This window comes from Sus scrofa, chromosome 14, assembly GCF_054392235.1.
Source record: "Sus scrofa isolate SSC_HxYL_T2T_F1_AM1 chromosome 14, Sscrofa_HxYL_maternal_Yorkshire_Landrace_v2.0, whole genome shotgun sequence".
Classification (NCBI taxonomy): domain Eukaryota; kingdom Metazoa; phylum Chordata; class Mammalia; order Artiodactyla; family Suidae; genus Sus; species Sus scrofa.
The window spans coordinates 26718426-26726937 of NC_139396.1; positions in this window are offsets into that span (position 1 = coordinate 26718426).

The following is an 8512-nucleotide window of genomic DNA, read 5'->3' on the forward strand; positions in this document are numbered from 1 at the left end:
TCTGGTCGTGTCTCTAGGTCTTTGATGCATTTGGAGCTTGTTTTTGTGTCTGGTGTTAGGGAGTGTTCTCATTTCATTCTTTTCCATGGGGCTGTCCCGTCTTCCCGGCACCCCTTCTTGAACAGGCGGTCTTTTGTCCACTGCATAGTCTGGCCTCCTTTGTCACACAGATGAGTTGGCTGTAGGTGCGAGGGGGGTTTCCTTCTGGGCTTTCCATCCTGTTCCACTGATGTACATGTCTGTCTCTGTGGAAGCAGCGTGCGGTTTTGAGGATTGCTGCTTTATGGTATAGTCTGAGTTCAGGGAGCCTGACTGTTGCAGCTCCATTTCTCTTTTTCAGGATGTCTTTGGCTCTTCTGGGGCTTTTGTGCTACCGAACCAACTTTACAATATTTTGTTCAAGTTCTGTGAAAAATGTCCTTGGTCCGTGGATAGGGATTGCATTGAGTCTGCGGATGCGCTTGGGTAGGATAGCAATTATGATCATGTGGAATCTTCCAATCAAGAGCATGGCGAGTCTCTCCATCGATATGTGTCATCCTTGATTTCTTGCATCAGCATCTTTGAGTTTTCAGAGCATGGGTCTCTTGTCTCTCTAGTAGGTGTATTCCTCAGTATTTTACTCTTTGGGATGCAACAGTAAACAGGATTCTCCCGTAATTTCTCTCTCCGGTCATTCGTTGTTGGTATATAGAAATGCAGTCTATTTCTCGGTAGTACGGGTGTATCCTGTGGCCTTACCAAATTCACTGATGAGCTCTACCAGTTTCCTGGGAGTGTCCTGAGGATGCTCTAGGTATAGGATCCTCTCATCTCAAAATAGGGATGGCTTGTCTTCTTCCTTTCCAGTGTGGCTTCCTTCTCTGTCTTTTTCTACTCGGAGGGCCCTGACTAGCTAGGATTTCCAAAACGATGTCCACTAGCCATAGGACCTCTAGCAAAGGAGGGTGCACATGCCGAGGGTGTGGCCCTGAACAGACAAAAGAAAAAAGAGACACACACACACACAAACACAAAGTTTCATTTTTCTCCAAAATGGATTTCTTAAGAATTCGCGTTCTTCATTTGTATTTGTGTTTTCGGGCCTCACCTGTGGCATATGGAAGTTCCCAGGTTGGCGTGGCATTGCAGCTGCAGCTACCGGCCGCCACCACAGCTATAGTAATCCAGGATTGGAGCCTCGTCTGCGACCTACACCACAGCTCACGGCCATGCCGGTTCCTTCACCCATGGAGCGAGACCAGCCATCAAACCTGTGTCCTCATGGATCCTGGGCTGTTTCCTTCCCACTGAGCCCCAACGGGAACTCCTCATAAGAATGGACGTTCCATCTGGACGTATACACATATTCTCTTTCCTAATAGGAAGATCTATTTTCCAAGAGATTGCCTGGAGTTCCCCCTGGGCTCAGTGGGGTCATGATCCAGTCGTGTCTGTGGAGGCACCCGTAGGATCTCCAGCCCTGTGCAGTGGGGACAGGATCTGGCATTTCAGCAATGGTGGTGTAGGTCACAGGTTCAGCTCAGATTCCATCCCTAGCTGTGAATTTCCATATTCAACAGGTACCGGTAAGAACCAAAAACATATTTTACATACATATGTACATATAATGTATAACATACATTGCCGTGAGCTGTGGTATGGATCGCAGATGTGGCTCAAATGCTGCATGGCTGTGGCTGTGGCTGTGGCTGTGGCCCAGGGCAGCAGCTGTAGCCCCGATTCCACCCCTTGCCTGGGACCCTCCCTGTGCCAAGGTTGCAGCCCTCAATACACAAGCATCCAATCAAATCCCATCCACATCATGCTCTCCTTCGGAGTGACTCTGACCCTCCTTGCTTTTGTTTCAACACAAGGCGCGAGCCACTCTGGGGACAGAAGCCAGGTCCAGGCTTGGGTTCCAGCTCACCGGGTCCTTGGGATGATGGCATCCCTCTTCAGGGGCCCAAAGCCAGATGTGGGGCAGGCCAGAGGGGCCTGGCACACCCCCGGCAGCACATGCCCCCAAAGGTCTCCTTCAGCGCTTCCAGCCCTGCCGGCACCCTCACCACCTGCCTCAGCAGGCCTCTTCCAGGGCTGCTCCCCCAGGCGGCCCTGCCACGTTGCCCCTGTCCCCTCGGCCTCCACGGGACCCTGGCTCCTGCGGGATCTCGTCGAGCCCTTCTCCATGCCTTCGTTGCCCCTGCCTGACCCTCCCCACTCGGCTCAGCACCCGCTCGTCCGCTGGGGGCCTTGCCTGGCTGTTTGGCCTCCTCCCGGAGCCGTGATTTTCACAGGCACGGAAGGGTCCATCCTGTCAGCCGTGGATGAGCTGGACTGCCAAGGGGGAGCCCTGGGTCCTGGCTGGAGGACAGAGGCTGTATCAGGGTCCGGAAAGCCTCGCTGTCCCTCAGCCATGCCACCATCCCACAGCCCCTGCAGGGGAGGAGACACACAGGACCTGCTAGAGTGGCCCCGCTTGTTGGCCCAGGGTTTGGAGAGGGAGCGGTCTGGGCCATCTCTCTCCCTCCTCCCATTTGGTTGGCTGCCTTGCTTGCTTGCTTGCTTGCTTCTTCGTTTGGTGTTACTTTCTGTCTTGCTGCCTGTCTCTTTAAGGCCACAGGGCAAGGCACATAGAAGTTCCCAGGCTAGGAGACAGATCAGCACTGGATCATTTAGCCAGTGGGTGAGGTCGGGAATGCAACTTGCATCCTCAAGGATACCAGGTGGGTTGATTTCTGCCGAACCACAACAGGCTCTCCTTATCTTTGTTCTATTTCTCTCACTGTTTTGTTTCTTTTCTTACATTCTTTCGTTCTTTCTTTTTCTGCTTTGCTTTGGAGGGCTACACCCGGGCCATATGGTGATTCCCAGGCTAGGGGTCCAGTTGGAGCTGCAGCTGCCTCCCACAGCCCATGCCCCAGTCCCAGCCACGCAGGATCCAAGCCTCCTCTGCAACCTCCACCACAGCTCACGGCAATGCCAGATCCTTAACCCACAGAATGAGGCAAGGGATCGAGCTCGCAACCTCATGGGCCCTAGTGGGATTCGTTTCCACTGTACCATGAAGGGAACTCCTGTTTTCAGCTTTCAAGTTTGATGTGAAACGCTCTAAGCAAGTCCGTGCCCACACATGTATGTGCGTGCGAGTGCACCGGTGCCTTGAACTTCTGCTGCTGGTTTTGCTCCCTGGGGAGGTGGTTGAAGCAACCTCTCCTCCTGTCCGCATGAGGGCAGGTACAAGACGGCTTCAGAAGAAACAGGTTGAGAGAGCAAGCCCCTCCGCCCCAGCGCAACGAGATGGGACCTGGACGGGGCCCCTCAACCCCAGGAATGAGCCCGTTTGCTTTGGTGGGCATGTTTAAACCATGGCAACCTTGTCATTCCTCAGCTCTGGGAATCAGCATGATCTGGATACTGTGCAACCACATCCAAGAATGAATGCGACCCTGCGCTTGGTGAAAGGGCAGCTGCTGTGCACAAGTGCACAACCTCCCCGCCTCTGCTGTCAGTTCAGCTGACTTTTGGACGGGCCTCCAACGGTTTCCTGGCTCTCGGAGTTCCCGTCGTGGCTCAGCAGTTCAGGCACCTGACACAAATCCCTGAGAAAGCGGGTTCCATCCCTGGCCTCATTCCAAGGGGAAAGGATCCGGCGTGGCCATGAGCTGTGGTGTGGGTCCCAGACGCGGCTTGGATCCCCTGTTGCTCTGGCTGTGCTGGAGGCCGGCAGCTCTGGCCCCGATCCACCCCCTAGCCTGGGAACCTCCACATGCCGTGGGGGAAGCCCTCAAAAGACAGAAGACAAAAGACAAAAGACACACAGAAAAAATCTTTTCTTTCTTCTCAAGGATTGATTCATAATAATTAGCTTTATTTGTTAACTTCTTCTTTTGATTACTTCCCTAATCAATAACTACTTTATTTTTTTTTATTCTTATTTTGTTTCAACGTTCTAAAATTTCTAGGCTCAAAACACGGAGTGAACTATACTATAAATGATATGAAAGAGGAAGAGCAATTGGACACACCTCCAAAGAGAAATCAGGAGAGGGGAAGGAGAGTGCATGTCAGGAAGGGGAGCAGGGGGATGGGATTTTGGGGGAGCTGATGGGGAGGGCACTGGCAGGACTAAAGGGGACCATGGGGAAGGTGGTTTTGGAACCAGACTGAGGGTTCTTGAAAGAGCCAGGCCAGGACGTAGTCCAGAGGGTGCGGGAGCAGTCAGGGCAGGTGCTCCCAAAAGGGCTGCTAAATGCTCCTCGGGCCCATTGTTGCTGGCAGAGGCCGGGGCAACGATGCCGTCCAGCACAGGGAAAGGCACATCAGTGTCTGGGGATGCGGCCAGACCCACACCAGATGCCCCCTGCAGGGCTGGGGAGTGTTCCTGTGGACCTGATCCTCCTGGAGGAGGAGCAGGATGTTCCTCCTGCCAGGGAGGTAAGTCCTCCTGAGAGCCTCGTCCTCCTGTAGGAGGAGCAGGATTTTCATCCTGCTGGGCTTGTGTTTCTGCATGAGAGCCTCGTCCTCCTGTTGGAGGGGCCGGATTTTCATCCTGCCCGACTGGAGAGTTCTCCTGAGAGCCTCGTCCTCCTGTAGGAAGAGCCGGATTTTCATCCTGCCCGGGAGGTGAGACCTCAGGAGGCTCTGGTCTTCCTTCAGGAGGAGCAGCAGGTTGATCCTGCCCATGAGCTGAGTCTTCATGGGGGCCTGGTCCTCCTGCAGGAGGCGCCTTGGTTCCACCCTGCCCGGGTGGTGGCTCCTCAAGAGGAGCTGGGCCTCTTGGGAGAGGAGCAGAGGGTTCATCCTCCCCGGGGGGTGAGTCCCCATGAGGACATGAGTGTCCCTCTGAAGGAGCTACGGGTCCTCCCTGCCCGGGTGCTGAGTCCTCCTGTGGTTCTGGACCTCCTCTGGGGGCTGCTCCAGGGTCTTTCCGCTCGGCTGGGGTCTTGGCCTCTGATGCCAGGTCTCCTGCTGGAGGTGTGAGAGAGGAAGAGCTTTGGTGCCTGCCCGCCTTGCCATGTGCTCTTCCAAGGAGAGCAGTCTTCCCAGAGCCTTCCCGACCGGTCCCGGCCAGCACCTGCTGGCTCTGCTCTCCTGCAGGTGGGGCGTGTGCCTTTGTCTTGGCTCCTGGCCCAACACCATCGTCTGGGGAGTCCCTGCTGTGCGGCCCACACCTCAGCACCCCCACCGCGCCCAGAGCCCCGGCCCCCTCTTCTCACCTTCAGGCTGGGCCTCAGGGGGGGCCAGGCCTTCCCGGGTTGTCAGGCTCATGTGGACGGTGTCTTCATGGCCACAGCTGGCGCTCCTGCGCTCCCCACCAGCCCGGCAGAGGACCCCGGGGAGCAGTCTGTGTGGAGGTTCCTCGGGTGGCCTTCTGCCTTCCTCACCCTGTTCCTGGCGGGTCTCGGGTGGGGGACTCTGCAATGACAGTGAGCGTCAGAGGGCCCGGCCCCGAGGCGTCAGAGCCCTGTGGGGCTGTGAGCTTCTCGCTGCTTCTTCTGACCCCTTGACCTTCTGCTCCCAGATCAGGGGAGGCCTTGCCTGCTCAAACACCACACCCCTGCCACTCACCAGTGGCTCCCCCCTGACCCGGGAGGAACGAGAGCCCCCTGGAGGGCTGGGGGTACCGCTTGCACGCAGGGCTCGGCCCTGACTCCACACCTACCCCCCGCAGCCCCCTGCTTCTCCCCAGCCAGCTGGGTCCCGGGGTGTGGACAAGCCCTGCCCAGCAGGCCTCCAAGCCCGCGTCAGCCGGCTCTTGCTTTTGCGGGCCCACCCCTCACCACCCGCCTCTGCACAAAGTCATCCAGGGAGGGGGCTTGGGGCTCCCGTGTGGGCTCCGAGAGGTCCCTGCCCTTGGCTGGAGCTCCCTCTCCCGGTGGTACCTCTGGGTCCCTGCAGGCAACGGCCCATAGGCGTCCGCCTCGCGTTCTCATCCAGGTTCTGCAGGCTTGGCAGAGGCCATCTCTGCTGTGACGACGCCTGCGGCCTCGTCCTCGGCCTCGGCCTCGGGAGAGCGGGATGCAGCAGAGCCAGTCCATCCCTCCTCCGTCCTCTCCTGGACTGGACCGGTAGGTGCCCGGCTCCCCAGCTTCCAAGTTCCGTTGGCCTCTGTCGCCAGGGAAGTGAGGTCACTTCCTGGGGTCCCCCCAACGGGCCTTCCTCCTTCCCCATGTCTCCCCCAGGGTCCCTCTGGGCTGCTCCAGCTCCCCTCCCCCACCAACCCCATGGTCTCGTGCTGTGAACAGCGGTCTTGGGCATTTGGCAGGGATGGCGGTGACTCTGCGGATTGCCTTGGGGAGCATGGTCCTTGGGATGCTATAGGCTCTTGCAATCCAAGAGCAAGGTGTGTCTTGCCATCGGTTTGTGTCCTCTTGGATTGCTTGCATCAGCCTCTTGGGGGGTTCCCAGGACAGGTCTTGCATCTCTCTAGGGAGGTCTCTTCCTCAGTCGTCTATTCTTTGGGAGGTGACGGCAAATGGGATCGTTTTCCCGATGTCTCTCTGGGAGCTCTCGTTCCCAGGGTATACAAAGGCAGTTGATTTCTGTGCCTTCATGGTGCCTCCTGCGACTTGGCCCCATTCACTGAGGCGCTTTCACCGTTTTCTGGGAGCGTCTTGAGGGGTCTGCGGGGATAGGATCATGTCGTGTTCAGATAGGGATCCCTTGACTTCTTCCTTTCCCATGAGGATTCCTTTTGTGTCTTGTGCTTCTCTGAGGGCCCTGGCTAGCTAGGACTTCCAAAACTATGTCGACTAGGAATAGGACCTCTAGCACAGGACTCTGCACATGCCGAGGGGGAAGCCCTGAAAAGACAAACAACACCAGACACACGCACACACCCAAAGTTGCATTGTTCTCCATGACGGATTTCCTAAGCATTAGCTCTCTTTAATTCTTTTTTTTTTTTTTTATTTTCCCACTGTACAGCAAGGGGGTCAGGTCATCCTTAGATGTATACATTGCAGTTACAGTTTTTTCCCCCACCCTTTCTTCTGTTGCGACATGAGTATCTAGACATAGTTCTCAATGCTATTCAGCAGGATCTCCTTATAAATCTATTCTAGGTTGTGTCTGATAAGCCCAAGCTCAGGATCCCTCCCACTCCCTCCCCCTCCCATCAGGCAACCACCAGTCTCTTCTCCAAGTCCATGATTTTCTTTTCTGAGGAGATGTTCATTTGTGCTGGATATTAGATTCCAGTTATAAGTGATATCATATGGTATTTGTCTTTGTCTTTCTGGCTCATTTCACTCAGTATGAGATTCTCTAGTTCCATCCATGTTGCTGCAAATGGCATGATGTCATCCTTTTTTATGGCTGAGTAGTATTCCATTGTGTATATATACCACCTCTTCCGAATCCAATCATCTGTCGATGGACATTTGGATTGTTTCCATGTCCTGGCTATTGTGAATAGGGCTGCAATGAACATGCGGGTGCATGTGTCTCTTTTAAGTAGAGCTTTGTCCGGATAGATGCCCAAGAGTGGGATTGCAGGGTCATATGGAAGTTCTATGTATAGATTTCTAAGGTATCTCCAAACTGTTCTCCATAGTGGCTGTACCAGTTTACATTCCCACCAGCAGTGCAGGAGGGTTCCCTTTTCTCCACAGCCCCTCCAGCACTTGTTATTTGTGGACTTATTAATGATGGCCATTCTGACTGGTGTGAGGTGGTATCTCATGGTAGTTTTGATTTGCATTTCTCTTATAATCAGCGATGTTGAGCATTTTTTCATGTGTTTGTTGGCCATCTGTCTATCTTCCTTGGAGAAATGTCTATTCAGGTCTTTTGCCCATTTTTCCATTGATTGATTGGCTTTTTTGCTGTTGAGTTGTATAAGTTGCTTGTATATTCTAGAGATTAAGCCCTTGTCAGTTGCATCATTTGAAACTATTTTCTCCCATTCTGTAAGTTGTCTTTTTGTTTTCTTTTTGGTTTCCTTTGCTGTGCAAAAGCTTTTCAGTTTGATGAGGTCCCATGGGTTTATTTTTGTTCTAATTTCTATTGCTTTGGGAGACTGACCTGAGAAAATATTCATGATGTTGATGTCAGAGAGTGTTTTGCCTATGTTTTCTTCTAGGAGTTTGATGGTGTCCTGTGGTATATTTAAGTCTTTCAGCCATTTGGAGTTGATTTTGGTGCATGGTGTGAGGGTGTGTTCTAGTTTCATTGCTTTGCATACAGCTGTCCAGGTTTCCCAGCAATGCTTGCTGAATAGACTTTGCTTTTCCCATTTGATGTTCCTGCCTCCCTTGTCAAAGATTAATTGACCATAGGTGCCAGGGTTTATTTCCGGATTCTCTATTCTGTTCCATTGGTCTGTCTGTCTGTTTTGATACCAGTACAACACTGTTTTGATGACTGTGGCTTTGTAGTATTTCTTGAAGTCTGGGAGAGTTATGCCTCCTGCTTGGTTTTTGTTTCTCAGGATTGCTTTGGTGATTCTGGGTCTTTTGTGGTTCCATATAAATGTTTGGATTGTTTGTTCTAGTTCTGTGAACAATGTCGTGGGTAATTTGATAGGGAT